The sequence below is a fragment of the Ranitomeya imitator genome, chromosome 3 (assembly GCF_032444005.1).
Source record: "Ranitomeya imitator isolate aRanImi1 chromosome 3, aRanImi1.pri, whole genome shotgun sequence".
In the NCBI taxonomy this organism is placed as follows: Eukaryota; Metazoa; Chordata; class Amphibia; order Anura; family Dendrobatidae; genus Ranitomeya; species Ranitomeya imitator.
In genome coordinates this window covers 573,691,679-573,700,436 of record NC_091284.1, presented here as the reverse complement: position 1 = coordinate 573,700,436, position 8,758 = coordinate 573,691,679, and positions in this window count along the sequence as shown.

Sequence of the window (8,758 nt, the reverse complement as noted above, 5' to 3'; positions counted from 1 at the left end):
CTGTGCATTCTCTGCCTCTGACCGCTTTGTGTGAGGATTGGAAGGTGAAGGGTCTTTTTACTATCCCCCCTGTTATGTGAAATCCCCGAAGTCTGAACCACGCAGCGTCACATCAGTGGTTACTCCAGTATAGCGGCATTATATCTGTGTGGCAGCGACATTATCGCACCTGGCCTGCAGCATAGCACAATGTCACACGTCAGGATATGGATAGAGACACAAATATACACACAGCACAATGCACACAGCACAAATACACACAGCACAAATACACACTGCACAAATACACACTGCACAAATACACACAGCACAAATACACACAGAACAAATACACACAGAACAAATACACACAGCACAAATACACACAGCACAAATACACACTGCACAAATACACACTGCACAAATACACAGCACAAATACACACCGCTTAAATACACACAGAACAAATACACACAGAACAAATACACACTGCACAAATACACACAGCACAAATACACAGCACAAATACACACCACTTAAATACACACAGAACAAATACACATAGCACAAATACACACAGCACAAATACACACAGCACAAATACACACTGCACAAATACACACAGCACAAATACACAGCACAAATACACACCGCTTAAATACACACAACACAAATACACACTGCACAAATACACACAGCACAAATACACACAGCACAAATACACACACAGCACAAATACACACAGCACAAATACACACACAGCACAAATACACACTGCACAAATACACACAGAACAAATACACACAGCACAAATACACACACAGCACAAACACACACACAGCACAAATACACACAGAACAAATACACACTGCACAAATACACACACAGCACAAATACACACTGCACAAATACACACAGCACAAATACACTGCAAATATAGATACTGTACAAATATACACTGCACAAATACACACTACAAATATAGATACTGCACAAATACACACTGCACAAAAACATGCTACAAATATAGATACTGCAAGAATACACACACAGCACAAATACACACCGTACAAATATAGACACTGTACAAATACACACTACAAATATAGATACTGTACAAATACACCCGTACACACACAGCACAAATACACACTGCACAAATACACACTGTACAAATATAGACACTGTACAAATACACACTACAAATATAGATACTGTACAAATACCCACCGTACAAATACACACACTGTGTAAATACACAGACTGTACAAATACACACATGGCACAAAGACACACTGCACAAGTACAAACACTGTGCAAATACGCACATTATACAAATACACGCTACACAAACACACTGTGCACAAACACACACACTGCACAAATACACACACTACACAAATACCCACACTGTGCAAATACACAAACTGTACAAACACACACTGTACATTTATATACTGTACAAATATACTCACTGTACCAATACACACACTGTGCAAATACACATATTGTACAAGTGCACACTGTACAGATACATACCGTGCAAATACAAACACTGTGCAAATGCACACTGCATAAATACACACACGGCACAAATACACACTGCTCAAATACAAACACTGTACAAATACACACACTACACAAATACACATTGCACAAATGCACACACTGCACAAATACACACTGTACAAACATACGCACTGCACAAAAACACAATACAAACACACTTTACAAATACACACTGCACAAACACACACTGTACAAAAGCACTGCACTAATATACACACTACACAAATACCCACAAAGTGCAAATACACAAATTGCACAAACACACTGTATAAATACACAAACTGCAAAAACACAAACTGTGCACACATACACTGTATAAATACACACACTGTACAAATATACACACACACATACAGTACACATACACACTGTACAAATACCCACAACATACAAATTTACGCACAGTAGAAACACACACTGGACAAATACACACGCTGCTAAAATTCACACTGCACAAATACCCATCACAGACATGTGAGATCTGGAATCTTAGAGATAGTTTTATATTATTAATACGAAATGTCTTCTAAATCTAAGAGAACACAGTTTTCCTATTAAAATTAAAATGTCTGTTTTATCTATGGTATATATGTACATTATATGCACAACAGAGATATATATATATATATTAAACATTAAAATTCATGAATATTTCTATTTATACTTGTTATATGCTTATTTAATATCTATCCATCATATGAATATTCAGATCATGTATCTATGGTGTGTATACAGTATGTCTCTCTCTACTCATTCGTGTACATCTATGACACTTGTATTAATATTTACAATGGTATTTCTAGAATATGTTATTAGATTATTCATACTTTCAATATCTATCTATCTATCTATCCCATATCTATCTATATCTATCTATCTATCTATCTGTCCCCTATCTATCTATCTATCTATCTATCTATCTAATATCTATCTATCTAGCTATCTATCCCATATCTATCTATCTATCTATCTATCTATCTATCTATCTATTCCATATCTATCTATCTATTCCATATCTATCTATCTATCTATCTATCTATCTATCTATCTATCTATCTATCTATCTATCTATCCCAAAAAGCAGCACCAAAAGAAGACAAAAGAAGACACTGTTATACTATCCATCCATCCATCTTATCTATCTATCTATCTATCTATCTATCTATCTATCTATCTATCTATCTATCTATCCCATATCTATCTATCTATCTAATATCTATCTATCTATCTAATATCTATCTATCTATCTATCTATCTATCTATCTATCTATCTATCTATCTATCTATCTATCTATCCCATATCTATCTATCTATCTATCCCATATCTATCTATCTATCTATCTATCTATCTATCTATCTATCTATCTATCTATCTCTCTATCTATCTCTCTATCTATCGTCTCTCCTTCTGCAATGGAGGATACCGGTGCCTGAGTAGTGTATGTGAATGTGGAGCATTGCATTGGTATGTCTAGTAGTGGTGATAAATCATTTGTAGAGATCCCACTGCAGAGTAAAGCAGAGACCAAGCCGCACCCCCAGGTCCCTGTGTACATTAAGTGGGCACAATGAGGACTGGCAGTTCTCTTTTCCAGTGAGATATTTGTTATTTGTCTTGTCTCACTAATGTTATTATTATTTATAAAGCACCATTAATTCCATGGTGCTGTACATGTTCTGGGTATACAAGTAATGTGTATCTGGAGTATGTATGATGGACATAACCTACCCCCCAATCTATAGGATGAGGGTCTCATGTATGGGTCCAGTCTAGACACCCACAAGATGATGGCAGGAGACTGCATTGTCCTGTAGTCACTCCTGCAGAGGGAGAGCACATCTATAGAATTGGGTACACATGGGTCAGTACACGAGGGCACAGTAAGTCTGTCCTGCCAATTACTGTGTGCATTCAGAGACACAGGCACATGAGCCGCTTTCCATGTCTGCTCACTAACATGAGCCTACTCAGGACCTGGGCAGCCTCACCAGGAGGCTTGTCACTTCATTAATGAGGAAGTGGCATCTCTTGCTCTGGCAGTGCCAGGCGTTCTCCACTCTGTAGGTGCCGAAACCTTCTCAGTCCTTTGTGCACCTCCCAAAAGAGAATGATGCAGCTCCCAGCCCCTGCATCTACATTGCATGCCATTGTTGTGCTCCCAGTATACGTGCTGGGCATGCCAAGTGGCTGGGAGCACACCATATACCCTGGCACCCAGTGCCATGGCCAGTGCTTACCTTGCAGAGCCTATCTTCTCTTCCTGCCAGTTTCCCCACATCCCTCGCTGCAGGTTGCAGTGTGTGCAGCTTCAGGAGGCTGCAGAGATCAACTTTGGGGGGCTCGCTTAATTGCACGGAGACCCTGCGGGCTGGGGCATTCTGCTCCTCTGTGAGAGCTGCAGGAAGCCCAAGAGCTGATCCAAGTTCAAAGTCACTTCTGCCGTCCCTCTAAAGGAGAGCTGTACTTCTTCTCAAACCACAAAACCCCTTTCCCCCATGCCACAGGGAGAAAAGGGAGAAAACTCCGAGGTTGCAATCACTTATACAGCAAATGCCAGGGACGTAAGCTGTCCTGTGTAAAGGAGCGAGCAGGCCGATCCCTTCTCACAGCATCTCCTTAGATCTAGTTGTTCCCACGTTTCTTGAAGTCCCAGTAATACCAGATCTGCTGATCCCGATCGGGTCTACATGGTTAAAGACTGTGATTCTTCCTCTCCCACCCTCGTGTTTCCTGCTTGTACTGTACAATTCTTATGTTTGCTGTGTTTGTGGCACTCATTTTTGGCAAAGGTCGTTGATGTAAACCCATTAGAATACGTGCTTGATATATGTTTTGTATCAGTCATCATAAAGGTGCAGTAGAGTAGTCCTAGTAGTAGGAGTAGTAGTAGTAGAACCCGGCTCCTTCATATAGCCTCAGGATGCCTGGCAGGTAGTAGCCTCAGGATGCCTGGCAGGTAGTAGCTTCAGGATGCCTGGCAGGTAGTAGCCTCAGGATGCCTGGCAGGTAGTAGCCTCAGGATGCCTGGCAGGTAGTAGCAGTAGAACTCGGCTCCTTCATATAGCCTCAGGATGCCTGGCAGGTAGTAGCCTCAGGATGCCTGGCAGGTAGTAGCTTCAGGATGCCTGGCAGGTAGTAGCCTCAGGATGCCTGGCAGGTAGTAGCCTCAGGATGCCTGGCAGGTAGTAGCCTCAGGATGCCTGGCAGGTAGTAGCCTCAGGATGCCTGGCAGGTAGTAGCCTCAGGATGCCTGGCAGGTAGTAGCAGTAGAACCCGGCTCCCTCAGGATGCCTGGCAGGTAGTAGCCTCAGGATGCCTGGCAGGTAGTAGCAGTAGAACCCGGCTCCCTCAGGATGCCTGGCAGGTAGTAGCCTCAGGATGCCTGGCAGGTAGTAGCAGTAGAACCCGGCTCCTTCATATAGCCTCAGGATGCCTGGCAGGTAGTAGCCTCAGGATGCCTGGCAGGTAGTAGCCTCAGGATGCCTGGCAGGTAGTAGTAGTAGAACCCGGCTCCTTCATATAGCCTCAGGATGCCTGGCAGGTAGTAGCAGTAGAACCCGGCTCCTTCATATAGCCTCAGGATGCCTGGCAGGTAGTAGTAGTAGAACCCGGCTCCTTCATATAGCCTCAGGGTGCCTGGCAGGTAGTACCAGTAGAACCCGGCTCCTTCATATAGCCTCAGGATGCCTGGCAGGTAGTAGTAGTAGAACCCGGCTCCTTCATATAGCCTCAGGATGCCTGGCAGGTAGTAGCAGTAGAACCCGGCTCCTTCATATAGCCTCAGGATGCCTGGCAGGTAGTAGTAGTAGAACCCGGCTCCTTCATATAGCCTCAGGATGCCTGGCAGGTAGTAGTAGTAGAACCCGGCTCCTTCATATAACCTCAGGATGCCTGGCAGGTAGTAGCAGTAGAACCCGGCTCCTTCATATAACCTCAGGATGCCTGACAGGTAATAGTAGTAGAACCCGGCTCCTTCATATAGCCTCAGGATGCCTGGCAGTTGGATAGTAGTAGAACCCGGCTCCTTCATATAGCCTCAGGATGCCTGGCAGGTAGTAGCAGTAGAACCCGGCTCCTTCATATAGCCTCAGGATGCCTGGCAGTTGGATAGTAGTATTGTTTTTGCCATTGAATTCTCTGTTAAATGAAATCCATGAATGTGGAATATTATATTGTATGTTGATTGATAGATAGAATTACCAGTCTGCGGATTATCAGGAATGGAATTTACTATAAAGACGTTTGGCTGGCGTTCCCCATATGGACTAGATTGTGCTAGAGATGAAAAGAAGAGCAGGCCGCAGCGCTGTGTGTGACCGGGGCCCAAGGTGCCAGCGTGGCCCCTGCAGCATCTTACGTTACCGGATAGCTGTGATCCTGCTGACCCCAGGGCGCTCCTGGGTGCCCGACCTCTCACCGCTGGGAGACCACATGTGCTGCCCAGAACCCACCACACTGTAAAACGAGGGAGGAACTCGTGAAAATCTCCGCCAAAAGTGTATAGAGGACATAAAACAGCCGGGCTGGCGGAGCTGCACACGGAAAATGAGCAGGGCCAGTCACCTGCTGCTGCAGTGCTTTATGCCGCTTATTACATGGTCGCATTTACCCCCTGGCAGTCTTATAGATTTATTATCATTGCTATCATTAAAATACATTTCCTAGTCCTCATGGAGATGCATAGAGAATCACAAGAACAGTATTCACATTATGGCATGCACAACAGATTCTGTGTACTGCTACTCACCTGTATGTAACACAAAAGGCAATTCTGATAAATGGAGCAGAAGACAAGATAATAGATAGAAAGGAAGATATATATATGATAGATAATTATATATATCATACAACGTTAGGTCACTGTGTCCAGACCTCTGCTTAATGTAGGACTCACCAAACCATCCCAGACAGATGTCTGTCCAGCCTGTTTGATGAAGACTTCCATTGAAGGAGAACTCATCACTCCTCCTGGCAGCCTTTTATATATATATATATATATATATATATATATATATATACATATATATATATATATATATATATATATATATATATATATACATACATTCTATCCCACATCTATCAGAAAGACATGGATAGATATGGGGTAGATAAATATATACATATATATACATATATAGATGGATATGGGATAGATATATATGGTATAGATAGATAAATAGATTATTAGATTATTATTATTTATTTATATAGCACCATTAATTCCATGGTGCTGAACATGAGAAGGGGTTACATCAAAATACATATATTACTTATAGTAAGCAAACTAACAATTACAGACTGGTACAGAGGGGAGAGGACCCTGCCCTTGCGGGCTTACATTCTATAGATAGATAGATAGATAGATAGATAGAATTAGATAATGATAGATAGATAGATAGATAGAATTAGATAATGATAGATAGATAGATATGGGATAGATAGATGATAGATATGGGATAGATTGATAGATAGATAATAAATAGACATGATTAGATAAAGATAGATAGATAGATAGATAAAGATGGATGGATAGTATAACAGTGGTTGAAGGGAAGCGGCTGGGTCCAGGCCTATTATGACTTCCAGATGAGTTTCAGAGGGGTTAGAGGGACAATTTATTCTGTCACTCATAAATAACAGGACATATGTCGCCCATATTGCTTCTTCCCATAAACCCGTCAACTTGTCACTGCCTGATACATCTTCACAACTTCCTTAAAAAAAAGCAAAGTGAATTAGAAGCAAGGCCTGACACCGGCTCCGGCTATTAGTACCGAGTAATGGGAGGATGATCATAAATAACGCAGCGCTGAGTGTGGACAGGTCTGCAGCTGACCCTGGAGCCAAGTGCAGGCAATAAGGACACATTATATATTATGGTGTCATTATTTCCTGACAATCTTGTTGCAGTCAACACTTAGTTATCTAACACGATGTGAAGGTTGTTTTTTTTTCACTGGGTCATCTATATTAATGATGTTCATTGCATTTACTGTCATATAAATTCAATCGTTATCCGTTTTAATGGATTGTCTCACTTTAGCGTTCCATTTACTAGTGTATTTATTACACTTATTGATGCACCTTAGTGACCTCCCGGTACTAGGTACTGTTTAAGCACCCTGCAATAAAGGGGTGACAGCGCCCATGTTCTAGGAACCCATTGTAACCACTTCTCAATAGTATGTGGTGGTGACATTATATGGGTAGCATCAATACCAGCAAGGATGTCTGACACCAGCACTTTACTGGTTATTGATAACGTGTGGAAGGAGATAGTGCACAACTACCAAAAGAAGAAATCTTAAGACGTCTATTTCTCTTCCAACCACAGACTTCTAAGTTCTTACTGTAATAAGAAGATCAGTGTCCATATTCTGGTGACTGAAGTTCTGTTCAATACATCTGACATATCCAGAATATTCATCCCATCTACACTTTGGCTCCTGAAAAATTGGGGAATAGTGTATTTTTCATTCGTAAAAATTAGAAATGAACAATGTAAAATATGAGTAGCGTTTACAGCATGGTGTATTTTAGGGGGTTACATTATAGATTTGCACAGTATTTTAGAGCTATTTTATCACAGATCTGAGACTGCTCACTATGTAAAAGGTGCATAGTCTATCTGACGGATTTTAAGGTTGAGTTTTCTCCACATTATAAGCAGAAGCTGATCACATTTATTAGAATGAAGACGTATAAATCGATGGCAGATCCCGGCATGCTGACAAGAGGTGTGCAGGATGGTGAGCCCGGCCAGCCTGAGTCAATCATGTACTTTTACAAGTTTTCCATTACAAATTAAGCCATTAAATTTTCAGTAATTAAATAAAAGTAGAGGCAAAGGAAGGGCAGGGAAGAAAAATGCTGTGCGAGTACATGAAAATGTAAGACATCAGAAAAATATAGAAAAGTAGAATAAATTATTTGTATAAAAATGAAAACGTGTGTGTGTGTGTATATATATATATATATGTGTGTGTGTACGTATGTATATATGTGTGTGGATATACTATATATATCATAAATACATGTGTGTGGATGTACTATATGTGTATGTCTGTATATGTATTTGTGTGTGTATATATATATATATATATATATATATATAAATATATATATCTGTGTGTACATATTTGTGGGCATATGACACACACACACTATGTTTCTATATTATGTCAGGGGAGTCAGGCTTCAATTCTA